General features: G+C 42.8%; 2 long non-coding RNA genes across 2 annotated transcripts in view; one reads left to right on the plus strand and one right to left on the minus strand.

The window, feature by feature from the left end:
- On the minus strand, positions 1–19,295 carry LOC140603879 (uncharacterized). Its single transcript, XR_012006860.1, has 4 exons — positions 19,183–19,295; positions 11,634–11,836; positions 4,379–4,440; positions 1–1,978 (listed from the first exon to the last, which is right to left on the minus strand). It is a non-coding gene; the product is annotated as an uncharacterized lncRNA (long non-coding RNA).
- The window catches only part of LOC140603878 (uncharacterized), an 11,584-nt gene continuing 9,323 nt past the window's right edge, over positions 17,244–19,504 (plus strand). The window contains exon 1 of the long non-coding RNA XR_012006859.1: positions 17,244–17,581. This is a non-coding gene — a long non-coding RNA (uncharacterized lncRNA). The remainder of the gene's footprint in view (positions 17,582–19,504) is intronic.

Genomic DNA, 19,504 nt, shown 5'->3' on the forward strand with positions numbered 1-19,504 from the left:
AAAACAGAGATCAATGGAACAGAATAGAGAACCCAGAAATGGACCCTCAACTCTATGGTCAACTAATCTGGGTTGTTCTTTCTATGAATTGCAATCTCTCCAGAGGTCTGTCCTATGACCTTATATAGCATGCCAGCCATCTGTGTTTGAATGACCCTTCAGCTTCTCAGAGTTATTTTTTTTTAAATTTTTTTATTTATTTATGATAGTTACAGAGAGAGAGAGAGAGGCAGAGACACAGGCAGAGGGAGAAGCAGGCTCCATGCACCAGGAGCCTGATGTGGGATTCGATCCCGGGTCTCCAGGATCGCGCCCTGGGCCAAAGGCAGGCGCCAAACCGCTGCGCCACCCAGGGATCCCAGCTTCTCAGAGTTATTGTGGAGTTGGAGGTAGGATTTCCTTTTGGTATTTTATGTCAGAATCAGTATGAAAGGCTGCAACATGGTTGAGTGAGCTTTCCATTCTCTCTGGAAATGGGGTTCAGAATCCACCCTTTTAGGTCAAGATTTTGCCCTGAGGAAACCATTCAGTCTTTCTGTTGATGATTTGGGCCAAGCTCAAAGCCAATAGACATAATGCACTAAGAACTAGAGAGGTGAGTTCTGTTAAATTACAATAGTATCCATGCCTCCATAGGAACTACAGAAGCCATTCCTGTCAGATAACACTCAAAATCAACAGCCAAATTACTCCTGCCAGGTACTCTGAGGCTACAGAATTAAGGCCTGCCCTATTTTAAATAATGACTCAAACTCTCTTGTCCCATGCCTCAATAATAATTATGGGAATGCTTATCAGTATTCTTAGTAATACATGATAATAATTATTTATTGAGTGACCGCCACGTACAAGGTACTCTTTTAGGTGCTTTATGAATGCCAGATATTTCAGCTTATAACAGTCTTACAAGGTAGGAGTCATTATTCCATCTTATAGATTGGGAAACAAATTCAGAACACGTAAGCAACTTGCTCAATGGCACCACAGTGGTGATGCCAATGTACTTAAAAAGTATCTTTGGAAAGGAACAACAACTTAGAGCTAATTCCAAGTTCAGAGACATTTTAAACAAACTTTTTACTGGAAAATTGTAGGCACATATAAAAATAGAGAGATATACTCACCAAGCAGTTCCTATCAGCGGTAATTTGGAATGAAAGAGTTTTGAATGATCTCTGCCTTATTTTTTTGGAGGAGAGCCAAGTCCTTAATAAGAATTTCTGCAAAGGAGGAACCTGGGGCTGAATCTTATTTATAGACACAAGAGATGATTCTTATTTCGATCACACATTCTTACTCTCCACTTGAATTTACCAATTAATAGAGAAATAGCAAATAACGTGAAGAGTGGACTAAGTCCTCAGCCGTACTGAAAATCCTTAATTTAGGTTCCATTCAGGTTTGTGCTGAGTCAAATGATATTCCTCTCCCTTGCCTCCCTTCCTGCAGCTCACAACAGGGTTTCATAATCTAATTGTGGAACAGGTATGACTCAATTTATGTTTAGTAGCTGATTTTAAGTGGAGGTAGCTTTAGTGCCATCCTGTAGCCTGCTCACACTGCACCTGAGAGCTGACTACACACACCTCTTCTTACTCTGCATTCAGTGACACTGGTAGCTTGAAATTCACCATTGTGGGAGTATTTACACCACAGAAATTGGCAAAAGCCACACATTAGAGCTTTTATTCTCCAAAAACCATTAAACACTTACTGGCACACTGCAGGGTAGGTTGTATTATTTGCTCAAAAACATCTACTGTCTTTACAGTGGGTCTTGATGATATCTTCTCCTGTGCCAGGAGAATAATTTTCACCCATTGAAGTCAGGCTTGACTACATGACTTGTTTGCATGAATGGGATGTGAGCAGAAGTACATGTACCACTTCTAAGCAGAGGAACATGTGCCCGATTTTTCTTCTTCCTTGGCCCCAGGTTGGCATGTCCCAGGAAGTGTCTTTGTGTTCAATCTGAGTCCTAGAATAAAGAAGACATGGAGCAGAAAAGCACAGCCCACCTACAGAGGACATGGGCATAAACAAGGAATAATCATTCCTATTGTAAAGATTTGTGGCTTGCTTGTTGCTTCTGCAGTTACTCGGGCTTGGCTGATTGATACAGCAATTGAGATTTATAACGGAAGTGCTGCCATAGCAGAAAACCTAAATTAAAGGGGCATTACCTCTGGAGTTTAGGAGTAGGAGTAGTATGTCATTGAAAGGTGGAAAACACAGCACCTCACTTTATCTCATGGTGAAACGTTGGTAAAAGTGTCACCAGTAATCACTGGGGAGACAGACATGTACTGAATGAGCTTGTGGTTTAGGCAAAGAAGTTTTGAAACAGTATGTTACACACCTATGGTGCTATAAGAGAGTTGAGTTTAGGAAAGAATTGTCCATCTGGAGAGCTCAGAGGGAATAGAAATACCCAGAAATTTTTTTTTTTTTTTGAAATACCCAGAAATTTGAGGACTCACAGGACTACGGAATATTCTTGATTCTGATTCCCAAACAATAAAAGATAAAACTGAGGTCTTTAAGTGACAGAGTCTGATTAAAATCCAGCCTTATGGTGAGGACCAATAGAAGGTATGATCCCTCCATTAAAACCTCTGACTTGGGGCAGCCCCGGTGGTTCAGCGGTTTAGTGCTGCCTTCAGCCCAGGACGTGATCCTGGAGACCTGGGATCTAGTCCCACGTCGGGCTCCCTTCCTGGAGCCTGCTTCTCCCTCTGCCTGTGTCTCTGCCTCTCTCTCTGACTCTCATGAATAAATAAATAAAATCTTAAAAAAAATAAAACCTCTGACTTGATTGAGTGGGTACCATTTAAATCTTTTCAAATGGACAAAACGGCACAGGGAAAAGAGATTGCAAATATGGTTCTTCTATTGAAGCCAGATAAATTCAAGATACCCACAGTTAAGCCTAGAGACAGTTATAACTAGAAGAGAATTGTAGATGTAAGCCATTGGTACATGACGTTTGGTTCAGGATTCTACTCCTGGCAACTAAAAGCATTCTGCGTAATAAACTGCATCATGGGGTTATTGGCAAGACAAACTGAGATTGTAACACAAAGCAGCTAGCGTAGTTCTTGGCTCGTTGAACACAGTAAGTGTTCAATAAAGAGAAGTTTGTATAAAGTCTGCTATAAACTGAGAGTAGTTCTTACAACCAATGTGAGCCAGAGAGCAGATGGAAGTAGCCAAGGAAGCTCAGTTAAAAAGTTCAATGCTAATAATTTCAGTAAATGGAGAAGATTCTGAATTGGGTCTTGTGGCATGGTGGGAAGAACTTGTGCTGTAGAATCTGATAGACTGGAGCTTGAAATCCACCTTTACCACTTGACTAGCCAAATGACCATGAACAGATGCACAAAGGTTCTAGGCCTCAGTTCTCTCATCTATCAAATGGGGATAATATTATCTCCTTGTAAGGATTAAAATTAAAAAATTCAGCACAACACATCCATCTTGACACCTAGACCTTTGGTAAATGCTGGATACCTCCTCCCTCCTAGAGCACCTGCTACCACCGCCACGTCCTGGCCCCTCCTTGCTGAACATAGTTACACCTGTCAGGGGAGAGTATGAGGGTTTCTGCCCCAAAATATGACATTTAGGAGGGCTGTTGAAGAGTTGGAAAGAGGGGCTTATGGTTTTATATCCAAGTTGCTTTCTAGCAAATGTTTTGATTTTCTCATTATTTTATTATTTTGCTAGGATTCAAACAGAAGAGGAAACTTGATTTGCTTTAGAAGAAAAAGGAGAGGGAATCACAACAAATAGTAGAGCCCATTTGTCCCGGATACTGTAGAGTCCTGTTTTGGTTGGGCCTATTCCTAACTCTAGGGTGGGTCCCAAGTCCCCAATCACAATGAATCCATAGCATTCCTATTGATAACCCCTATTGTCAAAGAATGGTCATCTGCCTACATTGGTACAATAAAACTGCATTAAAGGATATATATTCCAGAATATTCCATGTTGGGAACAAAGATTTCTCTTCCTTGCTGGCCATGAAAAAGAAAGCACACAGCTTCAAGACTGTTGGTTGCCATCATGGCACTATGAGAAGATCCAGCTATAGGAGGAAGCCAGATGCTGAGGACAGTAGCACACAGGAATGGAAAAAAATGGACTCTGCCATGACATCTTTGAGCTGATAATTATCCCACTCCTGGATCCCACCCTACCTCTGGACCTACAGTTCTGTGAGGTAGTGGATTTCCTTATTTTTATGGCAGGGTTTCAATCAGTAGAAATTAATCAGTCAGTCACAAGAGTAGGGCAGCAGCCAAGGGTAGAGTACACCAGAACAGCCCAGGGTCACAGCCCTGAACCCTCGTCACCTAGGTTCATGTCCCGCATCTACCTTGTGTTAGGCTGTGTGGCCTTGGGAGACTTCCTCAACCTCTCTCTGCTTTCAGTCTGCATCTGAAAAACAATGATAATAATAGATCTTACCTCACAGAGTTCCCAAGAGAATAAATTTGCATAACACACACAGTACAGCGGCTGGCACGTAGTAAGTTTCAACATAATCTAGCTAATTATGATGATTGCCTCCAGCTGCGAAGGTCATCTCAGGATCCACAGAGTGAGACTGGGGAGGGACCTCAGTTCTCACCCTCCCTGTCCTTGACTCTATGTCTCTTTATTCCTTTGTGTTCTATGTTCTTCCGTTTCCCGGTCTCTCCTTCCCTTGTTCCCTTCACTAGTCCTAATTGACATTGATTTATAGCATTATTTGCTATATTGTAAAATATGTAATTCTACATTCCTTCTTTTTAATTTAAGAAGTCAAACAGAAGAACATTTTATATTTCCCTCAATAAAAAATAACATTTTGATTTGCTCTTTATATATCCCCATTACATTTCATCTTCTTGGCTTTGGTCCAGCATTCCACTTTGTCAAAATCATTCTAAATCTTGACACTGTCAGTTACTGGCTTTGCCATCCTTCCTGGCTTTATATCATCTGCCTTTTAAGCCTTCACCAATCCTTGACAAAACCTGCAATTTAGGACTACTCTATCAGTTATCAGGTTAGCTGTATGTGCTGGAAAACTCTAAATCAATGTCTCTGAAGTTTTAGAGAGCACAAGAATCACCTGGAGAGCTTGTTAAAACACAGAGTCCTGGGCCCAAGAGATTGCAATTTGGTTGGTCTGTAGTGGGGACTGAGAATTTGCATTTCTAGCAAGCTCCCAAGTGATGCTGGGTAGAGCTGCCCTAAATAACAAGTGGCCAAATCAAGTTAGTTTATTTTTTTTCTCTTATATAAAGAAGTTCACAGGTAGGTGGTCCAAGGTTGGCACCAAGATGTCAGAACGTGGGCTCCTCTCTGCTTTCTGCGTTAAATGGGATGTGGTTTTCTACTCCAAAATGATTGCCTGCGCTCCAGCCATCAAGGGCACATTCAAGCCAATACAGTAAATGAGGAAGGGAGGGGGTGTCCCCTCTCTTTTTAAGGACACGTCTCAGATATTGTACATGACACTTCCACTGACATCTTCTTGGGCAAATAGCTGAATCACAGTGGCTGAAAGAAATCTGGAAAATATAGTTTTTTATTTTGAGTGTTCTTATTTTGGGCATAGCCTAAAACTGAGGGTTTTACGACCACACAGGAGGAGGATACATTTCCGACACACAGATTTTCAGTGTAGTTACAACTGACCTTCTCTCAACTCTCCAGCTAGAGGTTTGAGACTTAAAGCCCGCTATATGCTAGGCAGTTGATGTAAAATTCTGAAGTTCTGCTTGTCCTCTGTATCAGTCTGCTTGGGCTGCTATAATAAAATACCACAGAGTGGGTGGTTTGAACAACAGAAATTTATTTCTTATGATTCTGGAGACTGGAAATCCAAGATCAGCAAGGGTGGATTCCTGTGAGAAGCTCTTCCAGCCTTCTTACCTTCTTACTGTGTGCTCACAGGGCTGGAGAGAATGAGAGCAGGGGAAAGAGGAGGAGGAGGAGTGAGAATGCTCTGGTATCTCTTCTTATAAAGATGTTAGCCCTATAGGATTAGGATGCCACCCTTAAAGTCTCCTTTAACCTTAATCACCTCCTTTTAGGCCCCATCTCCCTCCAAGTATAGCCACACTGGAGGTTAAGGCTTCAACATGTGATTTTTGGGGAACATGATTCAGTCCATAAACAAACCCCTATAGCTAGATATTATTTCATTTCAGAGCTTAGGAAATCGAGTCTCAGAGAATTTTAATGATTTTTCCTGAGATCCTAAAGTAACTAAACGCCCAAACCAATACTCAAACTCTTCCTTAGCCTAGGCTTCTTTTCACGCATCATTTTGCATCCTGGGAATTGTACATTTGTTTGCAGGATGGGACTTGAATCCGTCAACTACAATTGCATTATATGCAGCCACAAAGATCTCAGAGACAGGCATTTATACGCTCCTGCGTCTATGCATCAGCAGGGGCCCAGCTGACCTAGATGGGGCAGGACCAGGTCCATATAAACTGCAGTCTGAATCTGGGTCTGCTCCATGAGCCTCTCCTCTTCCTTGGCCCTGGGGACTCATCTAGGTAGTGTCTTCTCTGGAACGCAGAGCATACCTCACTGCTCAAGCACATTTATCCCCTGCTTGCAGTAGGTTCTGCTTCCACTTAACAGCCAAAGGAAATCACCTGGACAAGAACAAGGTAGGCAATATATTCTTCCTAGGTAGAAGTAAATATTTTTGAGTGTATTCTAATCAACCTGAAGCCCTTAGACAGAAGCATTGGTGTGGAAAGAGCAGTAGACTAAGAATCAGGAGTCCTGAGTTCTGGTCCTAGATCTGCCGTGAATGACTTATGTGACCTTGAACACACATTACTAATCCTTTCTGGATCTCTCAGGCCTATTTAGGCTTTGACTTAAGAAGCTATGGCTTGAAAAAACAAATCAGTGTCCCTCAAACTTCTAATCTCCTCTGAATGTAGCTTAAGTCTCTACTTATTGGGAGCAAAAATACACCACACTAGAGCCCCTTCCAAACTATTGGGTTAATGTTCATGACTGTTAATGATCAAACTGGAGTACTGCACAGCTGGTCCTGCTGGTTCCAGGAAGGCTCAAAAAGAAATGAAGGCATCGGGAAGCTGTTGATGTTGTGACCTGCTCCTGGGGCTCTCGTGCACACTGCACCTCTGCTCAGACAGGTGAGCTTTGATTTTGGTGATTGATGATAATGCCTTTGAGTGCAAGGGTAAACATGCCATCGTTTATTTTGCAGAATTAATGAAGTCTGATTAATCTCCCAGTTCCCAGCAGATTCTGTTCTGAGAAATAGAAGGTGACTGCCAGGCTTTTATGTGAGTTACAGAGGGAGGACTCACGGCATGGAAATCATCTGGAATCCTCACAACTGGATCTTTTCTTTTCTTTGTTTTTTTTTCTGTTTTTTGTTTTTTAAGATTTTATTTATTCGTGAGAGACACACACAGAGAGGCAGAGACATAGGCAGAGGAAGAAGCAGGCTCCCTCTGGGACGCCTGATGTGGGATTTGATCCCAAGACTCCAGGATCACAACCCAAGCCAAAGGCGGACGCTCAACCACTGAGCCACCCAGGTGCCCCACAGCTGGTTCTTTTCAATCCCATGGATCTTTGGGTGGATTCTTTGCCATTGGGCCAGATGACTATTGACTAGGGACAGACCCTTCTAACAACACGGTGTAGAATACAGTAACAGCAGCTGAAGTTAGTTGAGCTGTTACCATGGTCAGGGACTCACCTTGGTCCTCCACACACACTGTCCCAATTATTGGAAAGAGAACACACTTTTGACTTCCATAGACATCAATTCAAATTCTAGTCTCACAGTCGACAAGCTGTGTGACCTTGGATGTGTCAAGTGGGCATCGTTGGTGTCTTTCTCCACATATTCCACCCCTGACTTCTCTGCTCACCCATGTTCTGCAGCATGGATGGTACAAGCATGTTGATCTGTTACATATAGATGGGAGTCTGAATTCCACAACAAGCACTTACTGGTTGTGACCTTGAGCAAGTTATTTTATTTTGATAAGACACAGTTTCTTTATCTGAAAAATAAGGGAAATAAAATCCACCACATAAGGTTGCTATAATGCTTAAATGAGTTAATGCATATGGAGCACACGGCTTGTCCCAGGCCCTTGGTAGGATTTCATAAATGTCATTTACCACCATTCAGTTATTGAGACGTGAGAACCAACTGTGAGGCAGTGGAGGAAACAGGATCCTTGCCCTCTCAAATCTCAAAGACCAGGAACAAGCAAGGCAATTTTGGTTAAACAAAATGAGAAATGAAATGAGGGATATGTGATCAGCGTAGTGGGACTTCTGTGAGTAGCACTCATGCTCCAATCACCCAGCCACCCTTTAGGCAGCCATATTTGTCCAACTCCCAAGAGAGACTGGTCCAAGGGTGAGTACCTAAAGCTAACTGGTTTATTCAGTCCTTCTCTATGAATCATAGTTATTCTGAATGGCAAGTGAACTTCTTTCTCATGATAAATCATATCATTTAAAAAAAAGTACCGCTTTGATTAATAGGAGTCTCATATGCATACCATGAAAACGGAGAGGATCCTTTGCCCCTGGTCCCACCTCTGTTTCTCTGTGAGGGGGTGATATGCATTTATGGTTGGATCCTGAAGCACAGACTAGGCTGGCTCATTACTGAGTGGGTTTACTGTGTATTGAAGGGTATAGATCAGTTTTCCTGTCTGTTTTTCCAGCTTCCTTTTTGCCCCTAGAGGCTGGCTGGGTAAACTGCCCTGCCTTACTCTGAGACAGATTTTCCTTTTATTTCTTGTCCTCTTGCTTCCTTATGGTTAGCCTTATGCAATGGGACTTTCTGCAAAGATGGAAATGCTCTGCATCTGCATTGTCCAATATGGTGGTCACTGGTCACGAGTGGCTATTGAGTACTTGGAGTGGTGGCTGGTGAGACTGAAGAGTTGAATTTTTAATTTTAATTAATTTAAGTTTAAATTTAAATATCCTCATGTTGCTAATAGCTACTGTATCAGACAGAACAGCTGTACCAAATAGGAAAGGCTGGCAGGCAACTTCATTCATAAATTTTATTGCTTTCATTTAGAAAACCAGTATCAATGAGGCCATGTTTAACATGGTGCCAGTCCCACATTTTTGCTCCTTATATGTGGAAGAGGCAAGAGGGAGAAGTTAAAATTTGGATGTGGATTTTTTTTTTTTTTTTTTTTGTGAGCTAGAGGCTGCGCTTGATTTCTTTGTAACTTGCATTTTAAATTCATCTTTAACAGGGAATGTTGAATTCAATTGCTGGTTGCTGGCCTAGCTAATAATAGAATTTTGTCTCTGAGATGGCCACTCTTTCTAGTAGGTCTATCTTTTAGGACCTCCGTAGGAAAGAGGGGTGATTGTGTGGGCAGGATCCAGGCATTCTGGGGCCCTAGAAATACTCCGTTTGTAGCTCCATCCCAGTTCCCAGCACAGATTACAACGTGGCTTTGAGAATGTCACTCCATCTCAGGTGTGGCTTTCACCAGGCATGCAGGATAGATGTGCTGGCCCAGCTTGGGGTAGGCACTGTCTGCATTTGGGTCGAGTGGGTCAGGTATTTCTTGTCCCTGCCTAAGGTGCATATCCAAGCAAAGTAACTCTAATTTGTCCAAGGGCAAGCCTCTGGAGAAGGTTATAGGTATAAGGTATCAAGATTATTATCTATACCTGCCCCCCAATTTCTACCTCTCTTGCCTTAATTTCATCCACCTTTCCCAATTTTGACATAAAACATTTCCCAGGATGCTGTTTCTTATGCTTTCTCTAGTACTCCTTTCTAGGACATACATTCTTTTATTGAGAATGGTTAATACTCTCTAAAATTATGGCTTGACTTCTGCCCTAAATGTGAGCTCCTCAAGAACAGGAGTCTTATTCTCACTTTCACCTCTGTATTGCCAGTGTGTAGAAATGTGCCTCATAAAATGTTTGTGTGCACTTGAGAAGAATGTGTGTTCTGCTGTTGGATGGAATGTTCTGTAGATGTCAATTAGGTCCACTTGGTCTAAAGTGTGGTCAAGTCTAATAATGTTTCCTTGTTGATTTTCTGTCTGGACAGTCTACCTGTTGTTGAAAGTGAGATATTGCAGTAGATTCTTATCTTTGTACTGTGGTCTCTTTCTCCCTTCATATCTATTAGTGTTTGCTTAATATATTTGGGTGCTACAATATTGGGTGCATATATATTTATGATTGTTATATCTTCTTCATAAATGAGTCCTTTATCATTATATAACGATCTTCTTTGTCTCTTATTACTGTTTTTGATTTTAAGTCTATTTTGTCTGATAGAAGTAAAGGTAATAAAGTTACCTGGCTCCTCATTTTTTTTTTTTTTTAAGAGAGAGCCTGTGTGCATGAGAGCAAGAGTAGGGGGAGGAGCAGAAGGAGAGGGAGAAAGAGAATCCTAAGTAGGCTTCACAGTGCAGAGCCTGGCAAAGGGCTTGACATCATGACCCTGAGATCATGACCCGAGCTGAAATCAAGAGTTGGACGTTTAACTGACTGAGCTATCCAAACACCCCACCCTACTCCCCTTCTTCTTCTTCTTCTTCTTCTTCTTCTTCTTCTTCTTCTTCTTCTTCTTCTTCTTCTTAACTTCTGCTTGCATGAACTATCTTTTTCCATACCTTCACTTTGAGACTACATGTGTCCTTAAAGCTGAAGTGAGTCTCTTGTAGACAGAATACAGTTGGGTTCATTCATTTGTTTGTTCTTTCTTTCTTTTTAAAATCCATCCAGCCATTCTATCTCCTTTGGGGAATTCAATCCATTTTCCTTTAGAGTAATTATTGATGTGTAAGGACTTATTTTGCCATCTTATTGTTTCCTAGCTTGTTTTGTAGTTCCTTGCTCCTTTCTTCCTCTCTTGCTGCCTTCCTTTGTGAATTAATGATTTTCTGTAGTGATATGCTTTGATTCCTTTCTCTTTACTGTTTCTGGATCTATCTTTTGTTTTTGTTTTGTGGTTACCTTGAGACTTACATAAAACATCTTATTGATACAGCAGTCTATTTTACGCTGACAGCAATTTAACTTCGATTGCACAAAAGCTTTACCTTTAAATTCTACCCTTTTGGTAAATATACTCAAATGCCATACATTCCATAAATGGGACTGTTTCAAACAGATGCAAACACTTGACTGTATCTTCTGAAGGAACTGTTGACTTATTTTAAGAGACCAAGAGTTAGGTGGCTGAGCGTTTGAATGTAGGGCTGCCAAGAATTCCATGCTGTTGCTGATGAAAAGTGGCCCTTTTTTGGATGGATGGTCCTTGCTCTCTTTCACACACGAGATTAACTGTTTTTCAGGGCAGGTATTATGTCTTTTTCAAATTTTGCACCTCAACGCCTACTACAGTGCTTACTCTTACTCTTTCAGAGTAAGATATTTAATTTGATGTTAATAGGCATTTATTTAATATGGAATGAATATTGGAGTCATTGGGTTGTCTGTGCTTCTTCACCATAGTTTTCATGTTGCAAAGCAAGGGTTCTCATACTATCTGCACATTAGAATTTTCCAGGGGGCTTTAAAAAACACCAGTGCTCAAATGTGTAACCCTGGGCATTCTGACTTACTTGGTAGGGGAGAGCCTGCACATGTTGATGGTTAGCAACTACCTGGTGATTCTGAGTGGCCAGAGGTGAGCTCCACTGATGAGGAGGGAGGTGTAAGGGTAGGGTGAGTCAGTAGAACTGCATTCTGCTCTTGAGTTCTATCACCAACTTGCTGTGTGACCTGAGGCAAGTTACTCCCTCGACTTGTGGGTTGGGCTCCTCACCTGAAAAATGTGAGCATTGGATTAGAATGGTTAGTTTTATTCTTTTTAGTTCAGGAACTCATTAAAAACATTTGATCCTCCTTCCAGGAAAATATATTATGCATAGTTACATAAAATTTCCATACCATTTCAAGGAATTAATGAAATCTCTTGTGTTGGTCAGGATTATTTTGGTTGCAAATGACAGAGACCCAGCTAAAATTGGCATATACTAAAAGGCAGTGTAACAGTTCATAGTGCTTAAACGTTTTGGAGAAGCAATAGCTTTAGGCATGGCTAGATCCAGGAGTCCAAAGAATGCCCTCAGGAGCCAATCTCTATGTCTTGGGGCTGCTCTCTGAGTTGTTGGCTTTCTTTTCAGGAAGGGTCTCCCCAAGTGATTATAAATAGGTTCATCAGCAATGCAGGCTAACATTCTACCTGTTGAACAATCCCACCATAAAGAGCACAAATCTTTCTTGTGGTTCTGTTAAAAGTCCAGGCCAGACCTGATGCCATCCCTGTGGATAGATAGTGGGATGGATTCTGGACTGGTCATGTGCCTGTCACTGCAACATGGGGTAGGTGAGCCCCACCTGAACCACGTGGAGAGTTGGGTAGGGATGGTTTTCCAAAAGGAAATTGGGATATTGTTACCATGAGTTGGGACAATGGATACCAGGAAGACAAATACTACGGACATCCATCTCTTATCTATGGAGAAGCAATGGGTACCCCTTTAGGGTACCCCTAAAGTTACTTGGCTTCGCGTTGAAAATTTCCAGACTCAGGAGCCCTTAGGTGCCTCTCTACTAATAGTCCACAATGATAGATAAAATGGTGCTCTTATGAGTCCTATTTTTGAAAGATATATATGTATATTTTATATATAATATGTATCTTATGTATAATATGTAAGAATGGTATTGACTTTTTTCCTTCTATGTTTAAGCTTATATTCCACTCATGTTTTCTGGAGTGCTAGTTATATGCTAGCTCTGTTAGGCACATTTGTTTGGAGAGCAATAGTGAAGCTTCAGGTGGGTTGCAAACTTGTAGGAAAAAACCCATGGAGGAAATGAAAGACTTTGGCGTTCGAATCCTGGCCTCCCAACTTCAAGCACAATGCCATCTCCATGAAAATACTGCTTGATATCTTGTCTTAGATATTTTTTGTTTTGAGAGAGTGGCCCCATGAAGTACTGGTTAACTCCAATGAACAGTTCCTCCTCCATCATTTAGGGGGAATTGCCTTTCTAGTGTCAGTAGCCTTGCACCCGATCATCTTATGAAACAGGGTACTTTTTGTTTGTTTAAAGCTGACTCTTTCATCTAAGAAAATAATACATCCAGTGATTTTTACCTGCTTCTTGAGTCTGTACTTATCTAGCTCCTATTACCTCCTGTTATGCAGGATGTAAGCCTCAGCCCCGGGAACATGTCTGTCATCAGTGAGTGTGACAATTAGGGCTGTGTCCAGATACCTGTGGGTTGATTGGTGGGAGGGGGATTGCTAGGTTTGGAATATGGGAGCATCCTGAGATTCCTGAAACACTAAGACCAGGATAAATGACCTATCTTTTTTAAGAGTGTAATTTTAAAGGCCGTGGTCCATCCCAGAGGAAAAGACATGATTTTTGCCTGAAATATCAAGTAATTTAATTATTTTAAAATGTAGGACCTCTAATAGTGATCTAATGGAATGAATAAGATAATTCACTGCTTATGGCACCAAAGATTTATTGCTTAGCTTCTATCAGTATTTAGAGGATGATTCTGAAGGATGAACAAAACATGCTTTCTTAATGTGTGCAGAAACTCTGCTGAAGGAAAGGAATAAAGTGAATGATCTGGAAAAACGCATTAAGCAACTTTGATTGTAAGCCGTGGTTAGGTAGATGGCAGATAATGGTGATAACTTCTAGACACAGGTCCTCTTGGTCCATATCACAATTCTGGTCCTCTTTCATTGTTTGAACTCTTTCCAGTGCTGGACATTTATCACCTGTGCTGTTTCTCTAACAACTCACTCACATTGTTTCTACCCAGGGGCCTGGGTTTGAGTACCAGCTCTGGCACTTAGTTCGCTGAGTCAATTAACAACTGTTAACATCTTGTGATACTTCTTCCTAATCTTTGTCTCATGTATTTTTAATTATTGAGATGTTATTGCATAATTTCCATCCTCCTTTCTCACCTAGACTAAGCTCTTTATTTCTCCATATTATCAAAAGCTCCTAGATCATCTTCAATGACTGCATACTACATCTTTGCATGAACCCACCATGATTTTCACGTTCCTTCCTCTGGGGTTGGAGGAGTTTCAAAGAGGGAGTGAAACAATTTGGTTTATGCTGATAGCTTTCTGGAGGGTGAATGGGGAAAGATGAGGGTTGGGAAGGACCAGGGGGAGCGAGAACTACTTTTATGAAATAATTATTGTAGATGGGGTCAGGGCAGCATCTCTGAAGAGGACCCAGAGGTCTTTTAGTTCACTTCCCTCTTTTCATAGGTGAAAAGTCAGAGACTCAGATAAAATGACTCCACTAGGGTCTTTCAGCCTCACCTGGGGTTTCCTAATGCATAGTCCATTGCACTTTATCCTAGTCCAAAATCTAACCATAGCCATGTGATGCCTGAACATCAGCTAAAATCCACTCCTAGGAGAATGTTTCATTAGCAAGTAGACATCTAGTCTTGAAATATATTTGGCAGTTCATTTTTTACAAATTATCAGTGTGATTAGTGATTACTGGCTGTTGGCTGAAAATAATTTCCTGCCTACCCAAACAAAGCAAATTAAGGGGAACAAATGATGTAACCCTGTTCAAAAAAAAAGTCATTGAAATGTTCCCCAAAGAGAGGAAGCTATTATTATCCCAGACTTATAAATGGGAAGATTAGAACAGGGAGGCTGGGCAACTTGTCCAAAGTATTCAGCCCAAATTAGAAGTCAGAATTCCTGATGGCCACCCAAGGGCAGGAACTCTGCTGGCAGTTTGGCTTGGTAGGCTAGGGGGAAGGCCAAGGTAAACAGGACATAATTGGGATAAAATTCCCATGCTTTCTCCTGCTCTGTGACCCCCTGACCAAGAAGCCCTTGCCAAGATTCTTGGCTGCCGTATCAAGCTCGTGACCCCTGTGCAGTCAGTAAGATGAAGCAGAGACCAGAGACCAGAGGGGACACCTTTTCCACGGCTTCCCAGCCATGCCCCACTGGGCAAATGGCTTTGCCTCTTGGACCTCAGAAGTCCCATCTGGAAAGCGGGGTGAGAGCTAAGTGCCTACTCCGTTCAGTGATCCAAGATGTAAAGTGAGAAGTACATTTCCAAAAGGCACTTGCCAGGGCTTTTTGATGGCAGGTTCAAACACCAGTTCAAACACCAGTTAGACAAAAGGAGGTTAGACAAAAGGGGAGTTTTGCAGCAAGAACGGGTGTCAGCAGTCCAGTGACCACATTTCCCCATCAAAATTAGGGTAATAAAAAAAAGCATACTTGCTTACAACCCTCACTACCTCACTAAAGAGGGAGGCCAGGCATTGTATAACTAATCTCAAGAACTCCTTATAAACTTTGAGGTACCTGGTCTCACCAACCCCCATTTGTTAGTGGGGAGAACCAAGATCTAAAGGCCAGGACGCCATGAGACAGAATGGCAAGGCTGGTCTCTCTGGCTCTGACCCCAGATGCCAGGCAGCCATGCTCCTCTGCCTTCCGGATTTGAGAGATAGCTAAAGCGCTGGCATCCTGGCACTGTGACAATGCTAAGAGAGGTATAATTACCCCCTAACTGGCAGCTGAGAAAAGTGAAGGAAGAGGAAAGGATCTGTCCTGTCCCAGGAGTCTGGGTTTAAAGGAGCAAGTGTGCGTCATCTCTCTTTCCTTGTGTCTATGACTGGAAGGAGAACAACTTGACCTTGGTTGGCTTATGCTCAAGTCCTGCAAGCTGAGGATGGTGGCTCCTCAGGCCTTGAGTGTCTCTGTATGAGTAAATGAGGAAGTGGACATTTACTGAGTCCACTCTCAGTGGGTTCAGCCCCATGCTGATCAGACACGTTTGCCAACTCATTAGAGACTCACAGCCCCTCTGTGGGTTGGTATTGCTGCCATCTTACAGTTGAGGATGTTGAAGCTCATGTCCTGGGTCATTGAGGTGATAAATGGCAGGAGCAGAGCTTGGATCCACAAATGTCAGATTCCAGACATAGGACATTTTGTGCCATTCCTAGGAGGTTTCATTTTGAATGAGCGCCAAACGCCTTCTAAGTCTGTGGTTGGTGAGGGCGAAAATGACCCACAGAAACACTTTATATACCATGGAATTACAGAATATTGGAGCTGGGAGGGCTGTCCGGGAGCAGGAAATTGAGTGGTCCTTGTGTTTTTGTGGGGGAGGGGTTCCAAAATTCATTGATGTTTTTCTTCGAAAAATGCATATAGCACAGATACGCAAAATCTTGTGCACAAGTCTGGGGGAAAAATTGCCCTTTCCCTCATTTTCCTCAGCCTTCACATCAAATGTGAATTCAGTATGATGAAAGGAAGTTGTAGTTAGTGTATTTCCCACCAGACTATGAGTTTCCATATTAGTCATAGTTCTCTAGAGAAACAGAACCAGTAAGGTATGTGTGTGTGTCTCTCTCTTTCCCTCTCTCTCTCTCTCCTATCTATCCATCTATTATGTGTTGGGAGAGAGTTATTTTAAGAATTGGCTCATGTCATTGTGCAGGGTGGCAAATCCAAAATCTTTAGGACTGGCTGGAAGGCTGGAGACCAGGAGGGAATTGGTGTAGGTTGAGTCCAAAGGCAGTTTGAAGGCAGAATTTTCTTGTCTTATAGGGACCTCAGTCTTTTCTCTTAAAGCCTTCAACGGATTAGATGAAGCCCACTCACATCTTGGAGGGTCTTCTGCTTTTCTCAAAGTCTACTGGTTTACATATTAAGCACATCTAAGAAATACCTTCATAATAACATCTGGACTTGTGTTTGATGATGCACCTGGGCACTATGGATCATCCAAGTTGACACAAAATTGACCATCACAATTCCTCAAAGTAGAGCCTGGATCTCCCTTGATTCTGTTCCCAGGGCTGGACACTGTTCTTTGCACAGTGGGTGCCTAGGGTGTGTAGGAGCATGAATGAGTTAAGTTCTAAAGTTCCCAGAATGACCTTGGAGGAAGCAAGGGAAGAGAAAGAACTTTATTCTCAGCCTTAAAGATTGAATGGGAGTCCTTGAAGCCACTGGGCATCAAGGAGGGGTTGTTGTGGGTTAGAGGGGTGAACATGACAGTGACGTGTAGGGATTTTGGCAGATGTGTCACATCAGAGTGACCCTGGCAGGGGTCCATGCCACTGAGATGCTGCAGAGCAAGGACTAGACTGGGCCTGGCTACCGGGAGGTCCAGTCCTTGTGCTATCTCCACACCAATGAGCTGTGTGTCCTTGGCAGGTTGCCTCACCTCTCTGGACTCAGGCCTTGTTTGCACGGGATGGTTATAGACTGGCTGCCTGTAGGCGGGATTCAGCCTTCAATCAGGCTTGTTAATTCAAGTGAGTTTTTTTTTTTAATAAAGTTTTTTTTTTAATTTTTGTTTATTTATGATAGTCAGAGAGAGAGAGAGAGAGAGGCAGAGACACAGGCAGAGGGAGAAGCAGGCTCCATGCACCGGGAGCCCGACGTGGGATCCGATCCCAGGTCTCCAGGATCGCGCCCTGGGCCAAAGGCAGGCGCCAAACCGCTGCGCCACCCAGGGATCCCTTCAAGTGAGTTTTAAAAGTAGTTTGAATACATTGCCAGAATTTAAAAATGGGTAGATTTTAAAGGTAAGAAAGGATTTATAGTTTCTCTGAAAAACTGGGAAGGGTTAACAATTCCGGGCCTGACTTTTGCTGGGAACAACCAAGCAGTCAGGGCAGCTGCTGTCTCCTGAGTTGGGCAAAGCTTTTGGGCTCTCCTCCCCAGGCTCCTGTTCTCTTCCTGGTCTCCCCAGCACAGTGGAGTCAGCCTCTGGTCAGCACTGAGCTGGCATGGCTGGTATTCACACTTCCGCACGACCCACACGGCCTCTGCAGGCCTAATGCCAATACCTCCCCTTGACGGGCCCCATTGCGTGTCAGGCGTGGAACTGGGCAGTTTATGTGCATCTTGGAGGCAACATTCCAAGACTCTTAGTGAAAATACTGCTCAGGCTCAGTATGGAGCAAGCACAGGGTGGGGCTGGCACGGGGCGGGGAGGGAGTAACTGACTAGAGGGACAACATTCTCTGGCTAATTGGGTGGCTCACAGTTGGGGGACAACCCTAAAATAATTTTCTCTCATCCTCTGACTGCCTCGAGAGTTGTAACATAACAAGCTTTCTATTTTATTATTTCATTTTAATTTATTTTATTTGCAGATTTTATTTATTTATTGAAAGAGGGAGAGAGAGTAAGTGCAAGCAGAGGAAGGGGCAGAGGCAGAGGAGAATCCCAAGCAGGCTCAGTGCTCAGTGGAGAGCCCGATGCGGGGCTCAGAAGCCTAGGACCCTGAGATCATGACCTGAGCTGAAATCAAGAGTCAGATGCTCAATCAATTGAGTCACCCAGGTGTCCCATATACATGCTTTTTAAACACACATCTAGACACCTTTCTTAAAAGAGTTTGGGGGAAATTTTCATTTATTTCCCCAAATCATTCAAATGCTCAGGCTGGGGAATTTGCATAGACACTTAGTCATAACCATCCCCTTAAACAATGATGCCCCGGATGTGACCTGATTACCTGCTGCAGGTGACCTTTTTGAGCCCTCTCACTCAGAGGTCTATGATTATTCAGCAGGAAGCAAATTTCCAAACCGTGTTTCCTAGGATTCTTTTGATGATAAGAGGCAGAAACTCAATTTTAAAGAGAGAGGCACAAAGGAAAATGTACTGGAGGGAGTTTTGCTTATATTCTGTGGTAAGTACTTTGGGAGACACGGGATTATAATATAAAGTCCTTGATCTCAAGAAGCGTGGGCTCCTTCCCAAGGGCAAGGGGTGCCCATAAGAAAAGTAATTACATTCATGGGGATTAAGGAGTGCACCTGTCATGATGAGCACCGGGTGTTATACGGAAGTGTCAAATCACTATATTGTACACCTGAAACTCATATAACCCATATGTTAACTATATTGGAATTGAAATAAAATTAAAAAAAATAATTACATTTGATTTCTGCGCAGAAAGCACAGGATTTGGAGCCAGGGAGGCTGTGACTTTGTCTGTTGTGCACTAGCTTAGCGAGTAGTATGAAGTCTCAGTTTCCTCATCTTTAAAGTGGGGACACCTTCCTTCCTCGCAGAATTGTTTTGAGAATTAGCACAATGTACGTAAAATACTTACCATGCTCCTGGCACACGATACAGGTTTAAAAAAATGGCTGATGCGGTTGTTATTACTCTAATAACGAGTATGTGTTCTGGTGGTTCTGAGGTCCTCACCATCTAGGAGTCTGGAGAAGCTTCTGAAAGACTTCAGCTGGGCCTCGGAGGGCAGGGAGGACGTGGGTGGGCTGTGGGCGGGGTGGAATCATCTCAGGGAGGGCACAGCGTGTGCATGGGGTGCAGGGAGAAGCGAGCACAGAGTGTTCAGGGGACAGGGCAGACTGGCCTGGCTGGACAGGAGGGTTCACCCAGGGGCAACTGGTTAGAACAACACTCAGCCC

This window comes from Canis lupus, chromosome 14 (genome assembly GCF_048164855.1).
Source record: "Canis lupus baileyi chromosome 14, mCanLup2.hap1, whole genome shotgun sequence".
Classification (NCBI taxonomy): Eukaryota; Metazoa; Chordata; class Mammalia; order Carnivora; family Canidae; genus Canis; species Canis lupus.